Source organism: Parus major, chromosome 6, assembly GCF_001522545.3.
Source record: "Parus major isolate Abel chromosome 6, Parus_major1.1, whole genome shotgun sequence".
NCBI lineage: Eukaryota > Metazoa > Chordata > Aves > Passeriformes > Paridae > Parus > Parus major.
In genome coordinates, this window is record NC_031775.1 from 9,195,457 (window position 1) to 9,212,234 (window position 16,778).

The 16,778-nt window shown below is 39.4% G+C and overlaps 1 long non-coding RNA gene across 1 annotated transcript in view; it reads right to left on the bottom strand.

Annotated features, from left to right (window-relative positions):
- The window catches only part of LOC107199680, a 60,910-nt gene extending 45,576 nt beyond the window's left edge, over positions 1-15,334 (bottom strand). Inside the window, exon 1 of the long non-coding RNA XR_001519268.1 lies at positions 14,903-15,334. This is a non-coding gene — a long non-coding RNA (uncharacterized LOC107199680). The remainder of the gene's footprint in view (positions 1-14,902) is intronic.
- Positions 15,335-16,778: the final 1,444 nt, after the last annotated feature.

Sequence of the window (16,778 nt, forward strand, 5' to 3'; positions counted from 1 at the left end):
CATTAGAACCCATAATTTTGGTTTCAGCATAGAGCACTTTATCAGCTGCTGAGCATCATGCCTTCCAGGGGCTGACAGATCAGACAGGGAAAGTTTGCAGTGCTGCCACCGTGATAGCCGTGCTGCATGCAACAGAGACTTTTATCACTATGTCTCAAATCTAGCAGACTTTGAACTGTAACTGCACAAGTTAGAAAATATAGAATACATTTAAATATTTCAGTGCTTGATTCTGGTTTTATTCAAAAGGCAGTGACAATTTTAAAACAGTGGCTCACTCACACAATCTCAAATAGCAAAAGACAAGCTTTTAAGGGTGAATTTCCAGCAGCATTTGCAGTGAAAGCAAAGCTCAAACAGGAAATACACAAGCTTAGACTTCCTCTTGAAGTTGTCATTCTGGGCTCTAAACAATTTATTACTGGTGTTTCATATGTAGTCATATGGGCAATGATTACTTTAGTTCTTTCAATATTAGTTTTAATCTTGTGTATTTCTCCACACCAGCTGACAATTGCACTCTTATCTTGGTTATTTCATGTTGCACAAAAGGTTCACATCAGAGTTCAGTTTTACATAATTGGGTAAAGCACATACATGTCAGTAAGTCTTTGCAGTTTGCTTTCAGGCAAAGTAAAAATCTGCTATTCCAGAAGAAATTTAGCTTTCTAGCATGGAATTTCCAGTGATATAGATAGCCATATATTATTATTTTGATGCTTTGTATAGAAGATTCTCTGGATAATATCATAGGAGTTTACAATACCCTGCCCATGGTGTCCCAGCATGGTCTGCTGGAGTTTGACAAAGTACAGCTAACACTGTTCCCTTTGTCCCTGATGGCAGCCTGGGTAATAGGTACTAGATCTATAAAACCCAATAGCAAGAATTAAAAAGTATTAAGGTCTTCCACAGGGGAATGATTTAATTGTCGGTTGTTAATCAAGCTGACCATGTTTCACTAATCTTGAATTACTTGTAATGTGACAGTACATGCACACATGAGAAAGAGAATTGGAGAAAGAAAGGATTTTATATATTAATTCTCAAATGTGACTAAGAGCTCTCTCATTTTATATGATGATTGAAACTCCATTTCAAGTTAGCCAAAAAAATAATGGGGTAAAATGATCTATTACTACATGCAAATTAAATCTGATGGGATGGTAGACCATTCAAAGAAAGAAAATTCCAACAACTGAAAAAAGAAAGCTGTTTTTCTTAAAATTAAGTAGTATTTTCCCATTAAGCATGGGATTCTAGAAGACAGAAACTTTTATTTGTGATACTATACAAATCTTGAAACACAATTAGGAAGAGGCATTTCTTTCAGGTTTTTAACAAGCATAGATAACATCAAAATTGAGTCATTTCCTGGTTGTTAGGCAGGTAGTTCATAACCATCAGTGATGACAATTACTGTCTCTGTCATGAGACAATATTTAATTTTAATTTTAATTTAAATGTTGCCATCACCAACTAGAAGAATTAGTGAGAAAAGATATATAGATTTTCTGACATTTGTGTACAGATAAACGTTGCTATTATTGCTAAACTATCCCCTCATATATCACACAGAAACTAAAAACAAAAGAAGTTCTAAAGAATGCTTGCTGGAGAAGAGTTTTGTGAGCAGTGTGTCTCTCGGCATGATGCTTTATATATGCCTATTCAAAGTCCTTTCTGAAGCATTGCTGCTATTTAAAATATCAAAATTTATTTAAAAAAATCTGTGGTACATAATTCCTTCAAAGCCACAACTGATATTTTCAGGGTGATAGCTTATCTTAACAAAAATAAATGACCTGGAGACTAAAGCCTCAGACCTTTGTTGGGTAAATCTAGAATTATTTGTTCAGCATAAAGAAACCATACTTTATTTTGAAGGTAGAATTTGAGGATATTTGCATATGCCTTCCTTAAAATCTTGAATTTACTTTGGAGGTTTAAATACCCTTAGTAAAAGTCAAAGGATCACAGAAGGGACCAGGCTGGAAGGACCACAGGGGGTGAATCTCACCTCCCTGCTCAGGCAGGGCCATCCCAGTGCACATGGCACAGGATTGTGTCCAGGCAGTTCTTGAATATCTCCAGTGAGGGAGACTCCACAGCCTCTCTGGGCAGTCTGTTCCAATGTATGGTCACTTGCACATTACAGAAATTTTTCCTTACTTTTACATGGAACTTCCTGTGCATCAATTTCTGCCCATTGCCTCTTGTCCTATTGCCCAGCACCACTGAGCACAGCCTGGCTCCATTTTCTGACATGCTCTGTTCAGATACTTAAGAGGCACTGATAAGGTCCCCTCTCAGTTGTCCCTTCTTGAGGCTGAATATGTCCACCTCCCTCAGTCCATCGTTGTAAGAGAGACACTTTAATCCTAATCATTTTTGTCACCCTCTGCTGCTCGAGGAGCTCCATGTCTCTCGTGTAGTGAGGAGTCCAGAACTGGGCACAGCATTCCAGATGCACCTCACCAGGGCTGACTGCATGGGCAGAATTGATTCCCTTGGCCTGCTCTTCCTTGTAATCTCAGGATACTCTTGGCCTCCTTGACCACCAGGACACACAGCTGGACCATGGACAGCTTGTTGTCCACTAGGACCCCCAGATCCTTCTCCACAGATCTGCTTCCCAGCAGATCAGCCCCCAAGCTGGTCCATGGGTTTATTCTTCCCCAGGTGCAGGATTCTGCACTCACATTTGTTGAATTTCAAGTGGTTCTTCTCTTCCCATCCCCCAAATTGTCGAGGTCTTTCTAAGGGGCTGCACAGACCTCTGGTGTGTTGACCACTCCTCCCAGCTTTGTGTTGGCAGTGAACTCACTGAGGAGGCCTCTGTCCCTTCATCCAAGTCATTGCTGAATAAATTAAACCATACCAGACTCAGTATTGAACCTTGGGGAGCACCACTAGTGACAGGCCTCCAGTTAGACCCTGTACAACTGATTACAACTTTCTGAGATTTGTTGTTCTGTTCTCAATCATTTTGAGTATATTATTGCTTCAGAAACCCCAGTTCTAGGCTTATATTTCAAACATGTCAGTCTGTACCTTGAAGTCACAGAACAAGGTCTCTAAACATTTATTTTCTTTTCTTCATAGATAAATGTCTATGTGTGTGAAAGCATTTAATAATCTCTTTCAGATGGATTCTCTGTGATAAAGAAAATAGATTTTATCAACAAGTAGGTTTTTTTTTTTAAGTAATTTACAAATATTTTTAAAATATCCTTTCAGGAAGCTTGCAAAAAAGAGAAAACAAGACAAAGAAGTAGCCTAAGGCTCCCTTCAACTTGATATTCACCATAACTGACTCCATACTAACTGTACAGTGTCTAATGAAAGGTAGCTAGACGCTACATGTAGCCACTTCCAAAAAAACCTCAAAAACTTAACTTTAAGAATAATAAGGATTAAAGCCTTATTGCCTTTGTCCTGGCAGAGTATACCTTAAAGTTCAAAATATTGAAAATATTTGTTTCTTCACTAAAAGAGAGTAGAAATCACCCCGATCTATTTTGGTATTAGTATGACATAATCATCGGTTTGTTTTGTGTTGAGATTTGGTTGGTTGGCTGGGTGGTTTTGGGTTTTCTTTTTTCAGCAATGGTCTTTCTGTGATCAAATGCTACAGCTAATGAAAGTGTATCTAGCCAAACAGAAAGAACCCTTCAAAGAAGGACGTGTCTATCTGGACCCCTTCCTGTATGGAGTGTTTGAGCTTAACAGTGGTTCCAGGTGCCGTTGCAGAAGAAACCTGCCTGTGGTGTGAACAGGTGAATGATCTCTTTTTGCTGGTGGCCGAGCTCAAGGAGGAAGTAGAGAAACAAAGGAGTATTAGGGAAAGTGAAAGGGAAATAGACTGGTGGAGTGACAACTTTCCATCCTTGAGGGAGCCCCCCCAGGAGTCAGAGGACATCCATGCCTCCCACTGTCAGGCAATAGGAGGACACCTCAAGGACAAAGGGGAGTAAAAATGGGTTCCTACTTGGGGAATTAATAAAAGTTCCTCCCAACCCCCATCACCTACCTAGGTGCCACTTCAGAATGATGCCCTGGATGAGGAGGGGCCCTGGATGAGGAGGGTCAGCCAGATAGCGTAGAAGAAAATTATCTGACCAGTGAGCCTCCCAAATACGTCTGTTAGACGGATCACTATTTCTAGCATTAAAAAGAAAAGAAGGGCAGTTGTGATAGGTGACTCCTTTCTGAGAAGGCTCCATATGTTGACTGGACCCATCTCACAGGGAGGTCTGCTGCCTCCCTGGAGCCCGGGTATGGGGTATTACCAAGAGACTCCCTGGGCTGATTCAGCCCTTTGATTATTACCCACTGCTGATACTCCAGATTGGCAGTGACAAGATTGAAAAGAGGAGTGTCAGGGAAATTAAAAGGCACTTTAGGGCACTGGGTGAAGTGGTTGATAGGGCAGGAGCACAGGTAGGTTTCTGCTCAGTCCCTTTGGTGGCAGAGAAAAATGATGAAAGGAATAGGACAGCCCACATTATCAACAAGTGGCTCAGGGGTTGGTGTTCTCATCAGAATTTCGGGTTCCTTGACCATGGGGCAACTTTTTGGCACCTGACCTGCTGGAACTGGGTGGGCTGCATCTCTCTGTTAAGGGCAAAAGGATTTTAGCCCATGGACTGGTGGAAATCACTGAGAGGGCTTTAAGTTAGGTTTGAAGGGTGAAGGGAATGCAACTGGGCTCTCCAGAAGCAAGCCAGAGTTAGGGGTGAAATCAATAGCCCAGCTGAGGTGCATGTATACCAATGCACACAGCATGGGTAACAAACAGGAAGAGCAAGAAGCCATGGTGCAACAGCAGAGCTATAATGTAGTCGCTATCACAAAAACATGGTGGGTGCACTCACATAGCTGGATGGCTACAAGCTCTTCAGAAGAGACAGGAAAGGGAGAAGAAAGGTGGCACCTTATATTAGGGAGGCCTTTGATGCCATAGGTGTTGAAACTAATGACAGTGAAGTTGAATGCCTATGGGTAAGAATTAAGGGGAAGGCCAACAAGGCTGACATCCTACTGGGAGTCTGTTATCGTTCACCCAGGAAGAAGAGGTGGACAACTTATTCTATAAGCAGCTGGAGAATGTTTCAGGATCACCAGCCCTTGTTCTTGCAGGTGACTTCAACCTAGCAGACATATGCTAGGAATTTAGCAGAAAAGAGGCAGTCCAGGAGATTCCTAGAGTGTGTTGAGAGCAACTTTTTGTCACAGCTGGGGAGGGGACTCCTCTCTAGGGGAGGGACTATGTTAGATCTGTTGTTTGCAAATAGAGATGGGCTGGTGGGAGATGTGGTGGTTGGAGACTGCTTGGGGCATTGTGATCATGAAATTACAGAGTTCTCAATATTTGATGAAATCAGGAGGAACATCAATAAGCCTTTTGCACTGGACTTCCAGAGGGCAGACTCTGGCCTGTTTAGGAAACTTATTCGGAGAGTTCCTTGGGAAGCAGCCCTTAAAAACAAAGAAGTCCAGGAAACGTAGGCATGCTTCAAAACAGAGATCTTGAGGGCGCAGGGACAGACTGCCCCTGTGTGCCAAAAGACAAGTCAAAGAGGCAAATGTCCAGCCTGGATGGGCAACGAGGTTTTGAAGGAACTTAGGAATAAAAAGAGGATCTATCATTTTGGGAGGGTCAGGTATCTCAGGAAATATTTAAGGGGTTCACTAGGCCATGTAGAAAAAAAATTAGGGAGGCCAAAGCTCAGTTAGAACTTAATTTGTCAGCTTTTGTGAAGGATCATAAAAAATGTTTTTATAAATATATTAACAGCAAAAGGAAGGGTAAGACCAACCTTTGTTCTCTCTTGGATGCAAGAGGGAACTTAGTAACTGCAGATGAGGAGAAGGTGGAGGTGCTTAACACCTTCTTTTCCTCAGTCTTTAGTGGGAAGACAGTTTGTCCTCAGAACAACTGTCCTCCTGGGTTGGTAGATGGTGTCAGGGAGCAGAATGGTCCCCCCATTATCCATGAGGCAGTCAGTGAACTGCTGAGCTGCTTGGAAGTTCATAAATCTATGGGATCCATCCCAGGGTGATGAGGAAGCTGGCAGATGAGCTTGTGGAGCTGCTCTCCATCTTTTACCAGCAGTCCTGGCTCACTGGAGAAGTTCCAGATGACTGGAAGCTGGTCAATGTGACTCCCATTCACAAAAATATTGTTATTATTAAAATGCTTTGAGCTATTTGGTCTGACACCCAAAATGGAACTCAGCATTAGAACAATGATGTTGAAATTTCGCACAATGCCAGGTTACTTCCTTAAAATATGGCTAATCTCCTGCTTCCAGTGATTTCAACGCTTGGTAGGAATGGGTGGTCATGGGTGTACAAGAGCAATTATTTTATTAATTCTGCTTCATAGGAAAATGGCAGTTCTAATGAATTTTATAAAACCAGAAGTCCTAGAAAGGAAAAGGTAATTTACCCACAGATCTGTTTTCATGAGTTCTTCTGAGAACAAATTTAAATACAAGGTTAATTTCTTCTGTGGAAACAGAATATAAATAACATTATATGTCAGCAGTGAGTGAAAAGATCCCTGGAAATTAAGATCAACCTGAGTTTATGGAAAGGGATGATAAAAGGAACACGTCACACTCATAAATGGTTTTCAGACTGTTATAGGCACTGAAGAATGAAGATCTTGTTAAACAGAGATTCAAATTTCTGTGAATCTTTAAGAGTTCTGCCTCTGTTTTACAGATGTGTACTTACAGAAATTGTATTATATCTATTATGTGTACATACTAGGGGCACACATCTAATGTTAAAAAACCTAAAAATGGAGTCATTAACTCCAAGAACTTTCTGAATATTTCAGCTTAAGATGCTGTTGTACAAATTCTATTCTCCCTAATAAATGCTCTCATGCTCCCATAGGATGTGATGTAATGGAAAATAGTGTTCATGCCCATGAAATCATGTAGCCCAATGGGAATCGTAACAGAGAACTTGTAAGCATCAGCAAGGTTTTGAATGACTGTAATTAAGTAACCTGCTTCTCCTCTTGTGCTCCACCATGACAACTGGGGTCAGCTGCAACACATGAGTCCCTAAACATAAATGTCAGGGGATGTTGACAGGAAATTCTTAGCAAAAGCCCTTCACCTCTGGAATTTACTTCTCTTATTATAGCTTTGATAGAGTCCAGGTCAGTTGACAATCTAGATATAGTCCAAGACCTTTTCATTAATACTTCCCAAAAGAGTCATAAAGATGCCTTTTAATATGCTATTGTGACTAATTAGTTAATTAACTAAAATACCAAACCATATTCTGAATTCCCATGTTTTTAGACATGACACACATGGCTAGAAACATATTTTTTTTCTTTTTTTACAAATCCATCAAAAATCTGAGAGAAACTGTATATTAAGAAGTTGAATGGAAGGATGACTGAAAACACAACAGACACACAATGTTTACATCTGTAATGAGAAAAGCAAAGAAAATGTACAGTAATGAGGGGTAATTTAGAGAATAATCAAAGTAATATTGTAATGACTACAACCAGCATATCATGCCTGAAGGGAAATATCCTGAAGGGATATCTTGCCTAAAGGGATATGGTCTATACCACAAAAGCTTGGAGCCATTGAAATCCCTAGAGAAAGATGATAATGGCTGTACATAAAGTATAATTTATTTACAATTTGAGGAAGGCTTCCATCAAGTCCCTAATGACAGGCTCACTAGTTACATTAAAAGCTGTGCTGATTCTGATAAAGGCACAAAGTCAATAAAGTAGGCAAAGGAATCTGCAGTACAAGGAGAAAATGGATGTTGCTTACTAGGCAAGAATAGAAATAGAAACCTGGATAGCAACATAGACTTAAAAAATACATATTAAAAGAACTCTCAATACACAATCTCATGACAGCAGACAGATTGTAGTGACTACTAATAAGGAAGCATGATCTAATGTGGATCTAACAGCTCTATTATCTGCGAAATATTGAGAGACCATTACAGAGATCCATTTGTCTATCTCTTCTAGTCATAGATTCATTTGTCTATCTCTTTATTCTCGCTCATTCTTTACTTATGCTTTTAACTGTTTGTGGGAAAGGGAAATTGAAGGGTCTTTTAAGCGCAGAAGTTTCCTAGCTGTTTTTTGCAGTGCCTCTGGATAAATGAGACTTCTGTAGATAAATACATTTGTAAGGATAAAAGAAGGAAAAATTTTTAAAATTACTGAAAAGAACAATATACTATGTGGAATAAATACAAGTGCCAAGAAAGTGAAAAATAGTGTGAGAAAATTATTTTTATAAGAAATTAGTCTTCTGACTTTCAGTAATATAAATCTGGAGATAATCCACAGGTGTAAAATTACTGAAATCACCACCAAAAAAATCCGCATTTGTAAAAGGTACAGACAATACCAAAAGAGAAAATTTGCCACCTTCTTTATGGAAATTTGTCAAGTTCACATTAATTTGTGCTTATTTCTTGTCAGATTCGTGGTGGTTTTAGCTTGATTTCTGACGAGGGGGAAATAAGCCAGCCACAGAAGTGACGGCAGCAATTCTCCCATTGCAGAGTCCAGATGAGATCAACTTTTCAGTGCTGCAGGACTCGATATAAACTGTTTCAGTTGATAAATCTTGAGAACAAATGAACCTATGAACACCAATTCTCTCCCAAGTCAGAGAAGAAAAAGGGAAGACATGTGAGGAGAACAACATGGCAACACTTAGTGCAAGAGGGCGGGGGAGGAAGAGGTGCTCCGAGCCTCGGAGCTGAGATTATTCTGCAAGATGTGGTATGGACAATAAACTGTTTCCCTGTAATTCATGAAGTACATGGGGGGTGTGGCAGTTTCAAAACCAGGCAGAAACACCAATTTAGTGTAGTGATTTAGGTTCGTCAATTTGAGTTTCCCAGCAAATGAACCAAATCGTGTAATGGGTTTAGCGCTGGCTAAAATCACCAGTGCACCTACTAGAATTATTTATTCATTGCCTGATGTGAGACATGAATTAGGAGGAGGGAAAAGTAGGCTCCAAACTTAAAAAAGTATAAAGAAAACTTTATTAACAATACTAGAACAATAATAAGAATCAGAATAGAACCTTCAGAACACTTTTCCTCCCCCTGCTCAACTTTTCTTTACCAACTGACAATATAGAGACTAAACCTGGGATTCTCAATCAGTTACTACCTCTACAATAGTCTTTTATCAGTTCTTGTAGAGAGAGAAGTTTTTTCTTGCCATGCCAAGAAACAGTTCTCTTGTGGCTTTTTAATTTCCATGAAAATCTTCAATTGTGAAGTTCCTCCCATTTTCACAGCTTTCCCCCAGATGAGTTAATGGGCCATGTCAACTTACGGGGTATTATTTTAAGGATGAGCTGTTCAAAAGCAAAGGTTCTTGTCACTGTCAGACATGAAACGATTCACACAGACACAGCTCGGAGTGTGATGAAAGAAGGCGAAGGTTTATCCTGTCCTTTCAGTATTTATAGATTTTCAACAATGACCAGGGATTGGATAGTCAGGTCACCACCTTCCCAACCACGCTGGCCATGAGACACATCCATCAAAAGGCATATTGTTAATGGAATGTATAAACATCTATGTTTATAGTTACTTTCCTGGGAAAGTGGCTAGAAATTATGAGAACAATATCCAAAGGTCTGATTCTCAGGGCGACAGGTTCTCTTCAGGCCACGCTGGAGGCTGTGCCTGTGGAATGCTGGCAGCCACGCTGGCCGCATGGCTGGTCCCTGGCCCCTGCTTCCTTCCATTTCAGCTGCAGGCTGATGCCTTCCCCTCGCTCTGCCCGGCAGCAGCTGGGGCCACGCCTGGCCCAGCCCGGAGCTGCTCCCGGGTCCCAGCAGACCCCGGCTCGGTGTGGGCGGCAGTGGGAACACGGTTTGGTGTCGGCAATATGGCAGCAGCCGCGGCCAGGCCCCAGCAGGCTGTGCAGGCTGCAGCACAGCGGGGCTGGCCCGACCAGTGCCCAATTGTCTCTTCAAAGCCAAGAGCAAGAGAGACATTTCCAAGACTTGCCTATCTTTAAAATGCGAATTTCACAGAGATGGACACACCTAGCCAGCTACTGGGTTTTGCTAGGCACAGAAGGTCTTACCTTAACTTTTTCTCTCAAAAAGATCACTTCCATGGGTGGCTTCTTCCCTCATCACCAAATAGCAATTAATGCAAAACCAGCACAGGAGGATGCAAAATTCATCTGCAGTCCATGAGAAAAGGGCACTCATGCTGGAGTGTGTGAACATTGAAAAGCTGTGATCTGGTGAGAGGCTTGAACAGAGAGGGAGAGGACCCTTGCTTTCAGAAATAGGACACTTGCTTTTATACTAGAACAGTTCATCCTTAAAAAACAAAACTTCTAAACTAAATGGATGGCCCACAAAAAAAAGCATTTGTGGGAAGACTGGTTTTGCCCAGGAGGCATTTCTTGTTGCAGCAGGTTTTGGGAAGGCTGATACTTGTGACAATCAAAACCATGTTGGAAAAGTTCACAGCGAACTGTCTCCCATGGGAAAGACCCCATGGCATAGCAAAAGAGAGTCCTTTCCCTAAGTGAACTGAATAAATATTTTAGAAGTGACTAACTGACTAAAAACCCCATGTTTTTGTCTCCCCTTGCTCTCAGTGGGATAGGAAAAAGAGCTGGGGGGAGAAAAGGTGTTCTAGAGGTTTATTTACAGTTCTCATTATCTTCTTTTAGTTCTGTTAATAAATTTTTCTTTACCTTTTCAAATTTTGAGCCTGTTTTGCCCTTAAAGTGTTTTCTCCTAATCATTATCTCACCCCTCGAGTTTTCTTTACCCCTCCTCTACCAAAGTACAGCAGAGGAGAATGAGCAAACGATTTTTTTTTGTGGGTGCACTGGCTTGTGGCCAGCATGAAACCCACTACACACATTACTGCAACACTTCAGGCATGAAAATCCCACCAATGTTGTCCTGCAATCAGTTCTGCATGGTGCTCCAAATTGCTTTGAATAAGCACTGACATTTTAAACTCATTCCCTGCTCTCAGTGATCCTATTTCTATGTCATTAAATATCTTTAATATTTGTTTAAAAGTCTACCATGAGATGTTTAAAGAGGCAATTAAATGTAATGAAGTTTTTTTTAAGTGGACAAAGCATCAAATATGGCATAAGTGGTGCTTTTTCCTGCATACCATGATTTTATAAATGTAAATATTTGCACCTACCACCATTGCAGCTACAGCCAATTCATCTGAACTTGTGGAATATTTAAGACCAAAATCTGATTGCTGGATTGCTCTGCAGATCTTAGCCTACAAAGGAGATCTACTTGAGATAAAAATGGTTTTTTGCACTGTTTGGTTGTATCAAAATATCTATGGCTTGTGGAATTGACTAGTTCAATAAATTAATTTAACTGGAAGAAAACCATCAAGATTTTTACCCATGGTTTTGTTTTAGTTTTTCTCAACTGAATACTTTTCATAACAATCAGCACAGAAAACTTCTTTACCTGCTCACTCTACAGGATATTTCCTGCAGAGCTCTGAAACTGAAATCTTACACATTCTGCTTTATGTAACCATTAAATTTCAGGGCTGAAGCATCATTTTTACTGAGGCAACAAAGTGATCTCTAAATCTTTTATGCAAAATGGGTGGTACATCCTTCAGGTCAGGAGGATACCTCCAGGCCAGAAATTCCTAAACAGGACTAAGGATTGGAAAATTCTGATAGGGAGCCAATAAACTCTGTGGAGTTGGAAATAGTGGATTTGAAGCTCTATCTTTTGGGATACATATCATTTTAAAGTCATGTGCTTACTTTACAACCTAGAAAGGGTTTAAGAGTTTACATTCCTTATAGAGATACAGGTATCTTTATGAAGATTTGTATGCTCCTAATGGAGATGCTTATTGCTGTGTAAGTCAGGCATTCCTCTGTGAATTTTCTATATCTTTGTGTTCCCACTCTGGGGGATCTGCTATATGTGACATCACGAGATTCTTATCAATTCTCACACATTCAATACAGAATTCAGAGACCTCACTTAAGGCTCTCGATACTGGTCTGAGAAGGAGGCATCAAAGGATTAATAAATAACTACAATGCACAACCTATACCCATCTATGCTTTTTTTGTCTATTCCCTCAGAAATATAAACAGGACCTGAAAAGCTAAGGTACTCAAATGGCTACATCTTGACCTTTTTCTCCTTGAGCAATCAGTAAACTTGAGGTAGAAAATGTCAAAGGATAGGCTAAAGAGCAGGAGATTGTGTATGTAGCATGAGCTGTAGCAATCACTCTTTATAAGGAAAATAGCATTTTTCTAATAAGGTTTCAGTCACAAAACAAAAACAGAATTCAATTTAGAATTTTAAGCAATTTTGAAAGTAAAAGCAGCATATGAAAGTAATTTGAAAGCATTTGAAAGTAAAAGCAGATATGACAAAGAGAAGTTTGTTCACAGCTAAAAGGACAAGCCAGAAAGACTCACCCTGATTCTTAAATTCAGAAAATGGAGAGCATGAAGAAGATTGGGGTTTCAGAGTAAAGAAATGTAGATGAAATATTGACTTCTCATGGTAGTAGAAAAAGACATTACACAGATAGTCTAGTTATCATGTCTAGGACTTCTTCACTCGTGAATGCCCTCTTTGGGAGCAGTAAGACAGCAGGAAACAAGGGACATATTTATTTGAAGCTGCAAAAATTGGGAATAAGAAATACTGTAATCTTGAACATCCATCAGAGCATAATTGCTGTTTTCCATTTAGTGGCAAAGTATGACTTTCCAAGGACTGCTGGAAGTATCAACATTTCACAAGGACAGCTCTGATGATGAGCGATGGTCCTGGTGTCCTAGTCAGAAGCTTTAATATCTTTTTTTCTCGCCTTGCCTTCATCCCTTGCAATGCCATGCTGCCAGTTATAAAAGCTTGGTGTAATCCCCAGGGTTTATAGAGAAAGCACATTAGGTGTAAGGAGGGTAAGGCAGACGTTGGCTTTGGCAGTTTGTGTGAACTGATGAAAAGCAGCAGCTAACTCCCACAATGGAGCAAGAGAAATGTACTCCCCTTTTGAATCACTATTCAGACACTACCAGAGCAACTAATCTGAGATAGAAGTTCACCATGTTGGTATGTGTTTGCATACCTATCATAGACTTCCACTAGAAAATAAATATCTTCATTTTTTACAGTTTGCTTTAATACTGTACCTATCTCAGCAAAGTCAATTATGGTTTAAAAACCTGAGTCGAATATAAAGAAAATCATATATTCTGTGATGAAACTGTACACAAAGTGAGAGGTAATGAATTTAAACATTTGTGATTCTGACTTTGACACACTTCTGGAACTGAAATCTCATCAGGAAAGGAGAACACAATTAAAATAGCTTTCTCTTGCATTGGTTCATACACATTAAGTACAAGTTGCATGCAGCAGAAGAATCTCAGCCTAGATTAGCAGTATCATTTTTTCACAATGTGCAAGGAGAGTAAAGGGCACGCAATTAAAACATGGTGCAAGCAAGCACAATCACTTAGCTCTGATTAAAAAAAAAACACAAAAAAAACCAAAACCCCAAAACCTCACCTAGTTTTAGACAGCAAAATAAAATTGCAAGTGATTAAGCATTCACTTGAAAAAATTTCATCCTTCTAATAACAAAGCTTTTACAGCACTACTGCAAGTTCCCCTTCTGCTCTCTTGAACATAAGCCATGATGTATCTAAAAACTAGTAAGATCTACAGTGGGGATTTTTGCTAGATTCATTACAGTTTGCTGTCAAGTGGTCAATCCACATAATTATTTTCTACAAATATCTTTCTGTGCATTCCCTCTGACTGCATACCACAGCGAGTGAATGTATGGTATATTTAAAGGTCCTCACCAAGTCATTAAATAATTACTATAAAAAAATTCCTTTGAAGCAAAGTGAAATAAAATAAAATCCAGACTTTTTAAAAAAATCCTTCTGTTTAAGAGGAATTTGAGCCTACAGAAATAAGTCCATTCTGATTATATTCATGAACTAGAACAGACAATGTTGTTATTTATTTGCAAAATAAGATCTTCACTGAACTATGAAAACAGTCTGACAACCCATAATTCAATTAAAAAAAATAAATTATTCCTTCACCATCCCCATTTGCATCAAGCAAATTTCTTGAATGTTATCCTCAGTAGCTTTTTGTCATGTCATGAAGATATGTCACTTTTTTTTCCCCTCAGAATCCTTAGTCACAATGTTTCAGAGGTTGCTTTGCACGGATGCTGTACATGTAAACGCAGGATTCTTTCACTTCTTTCATTTGAGAAATAACACTACCATGAGACACTAATTATGGACCATACAAACAATTTTGAGTACCCTAACAGTCCTTATCTAACTTTACAGCAAATCTCAAAAATGTGGACAGCTTCCACATGTATTTTTCTTCACCACTGGCTGCAGGTATGGAAACCCATTGGCTAAATAAATTCCAAAAGAAAAAAAGAATCCTTAGTGTGTAAACTGTTGCTTGTTAATGGGCTTGAATGCCTACAGAATTGTCTGCCTCTGACCTTAAGACAGTCTTAAATCAATTTAGTTTGACAGTATTCAGCTCTTGGTGGACAGTGACCCAGAGACTGATTCTAGCTCTCTGGAGATTAGCCAGACCAGCTTGTATTCTAGCACTTTTCTTCTGATGCTTTTCTTCTTCTTTCAGCAGAAAACATTCCAGCACTTTTAACACATGCACTGTATGTGTACATGCACTTCCACAAGTGCACAGACACTTCTAATGCTTTAATGTTTTAAGAGTTCAATATTATACTGACAGTACAGTATCAGTTATTCATTAACAACTTTAATAGATGAGAATATATGCTTGAAAACCAAAAACGAGTCCATTACCTTTTAAAGGCGCTGGTTCCTTTCTGCATGCCTCTTTCCACGTGTTGTCCTTGCACACTGATGCGCAGCCCCCCAGAGGGTTACTATGCAAGCACCCAGTGTGGTGAGAGCTCTCAAACACTGAGTAACTGCAGTGTGAATCATTTTGTCGCTCCTTACATGTTATGACCAGTTTGTACTTTCCTCCATTATACAGCACACCTAAACCTCTGCAGTGCTAATCTGGGACAGCAAAATTAGTAAAGGAATATAACAAAGAAATACTTTAGGGATGTTTCTAGTATTTTTGTGTTGATGAATGCCCCAGTTTCCACAATAAGAGCTGCCAATGCTACTTTGCAAAGCAGACCATTGCAAATGATCAGCTTTGTCTAGGTAATTGCTAAAAGGCTTCCAATAGATTCTCCTACTCTGATGTCGCCTGTTTCAGCACCTCACTAGCTTCTTAATAAAGATGCTTTTATATAATGACAAAGCAACCTGCAAAGCCACGAGACTTTTGAAGGAGAGGTTTTATTTACTGACCAGCTGATAGCATTCCGCATTGCTACAATTTTGTCATGGCTCATACAGATGAGTCAGCTAACATGTGATTGCAATGACTGGAACCAGAGAATAAATGCAGTTTTGAGGAGTGTTGTATTGCTTCAGTCTATTTAAATTAGCTAAAATAAGAATTTGAAATATCCACAGCCATATGCCCCTGTGTGGGCAGGCGGGCTAAACAGCGATAGTACAGGAGAGGAAGAAACAGGTTCATAAACAATGATTTCACAAAGTAAACATGAAAGTGAGGGAAACAAAAAAAACCCCAAGACTAACATTTAGACAATATAAAGAGAGACAGCATTTGGGATGGATGAACTGCACAGAGAAAATGAGGAGCACACACATAAGCGAGTCTAAGGACATTCTTGAGTGATGGACGCAGTGAAGTTCACTCTGGAGATAGTTACCATTTGATTTATCCAACTTACAGAGATGTGTACACAGATATAAAAGCTGCAGCAGTTGTGAAAGCACTTAAATGCACTACTTAAAAGCACTGGGATGTACCATGTGGTAGAGAAGTAGGCAACTGGTATTTACAGTGAAGAGTTGATCAAAAACAAAAGGCTGGAGACAGAAATAAGTACTATTTATGAGAAGTCTATGATCATATTCATCTCAGGAACCAAATGGCTGGTGTCAGCCTGTGCCATTCATCTTGAGGTGGCTATAATAAGTGATAATGATGAATGCAATCCAAAAGGTTTGCTAGCAAGGTAAATCATATTTAGCATTCTCCATTTTTGAAGTATGTGCCTTAAATATTAATTTACAACCTTCCATAGCTCTTATCTTATAGGCCAGTATTTTTTATCAACTAATTCTTAGCCTTTATATTTTCATATTATTCTTCTGGATACTTTTAAGCAGTGTAGAGCCCACTGAAGCTTTTTAGATGTTGTTAAGCATTTCCTGTGAAATGAATTCATTTATGTAGTAAACTAGACGAGTCTCAAACAACAAAATATTTCCCAAGGGCAACTTAATTATCTGAAATAAAAGATGGAGCCATCTCTTAAAAGTGGAAAACAAGACAAAACAAGAGGACTTAATTACAGACATCTTTTCATAATGTCTGAACCTACTTCTTAGATGTCCACTCCCTGGATGTCTCACAAAATACTGCACAGAACATAAACATCCTCCCATTACACTCATACAACCTCCAAAAAATCCCTGATCTAGAGACATCAACTTTGGACTTCACAGAATTTAGAGAACTTTTATTTCTTGCTATCATGTATTTTTTAAAATCCATATATAGTGTAAGCCACCACAATGCCCTGTGACAAAGAAGTTTACAGCCTAGATTTTCTTTGTGAATGGA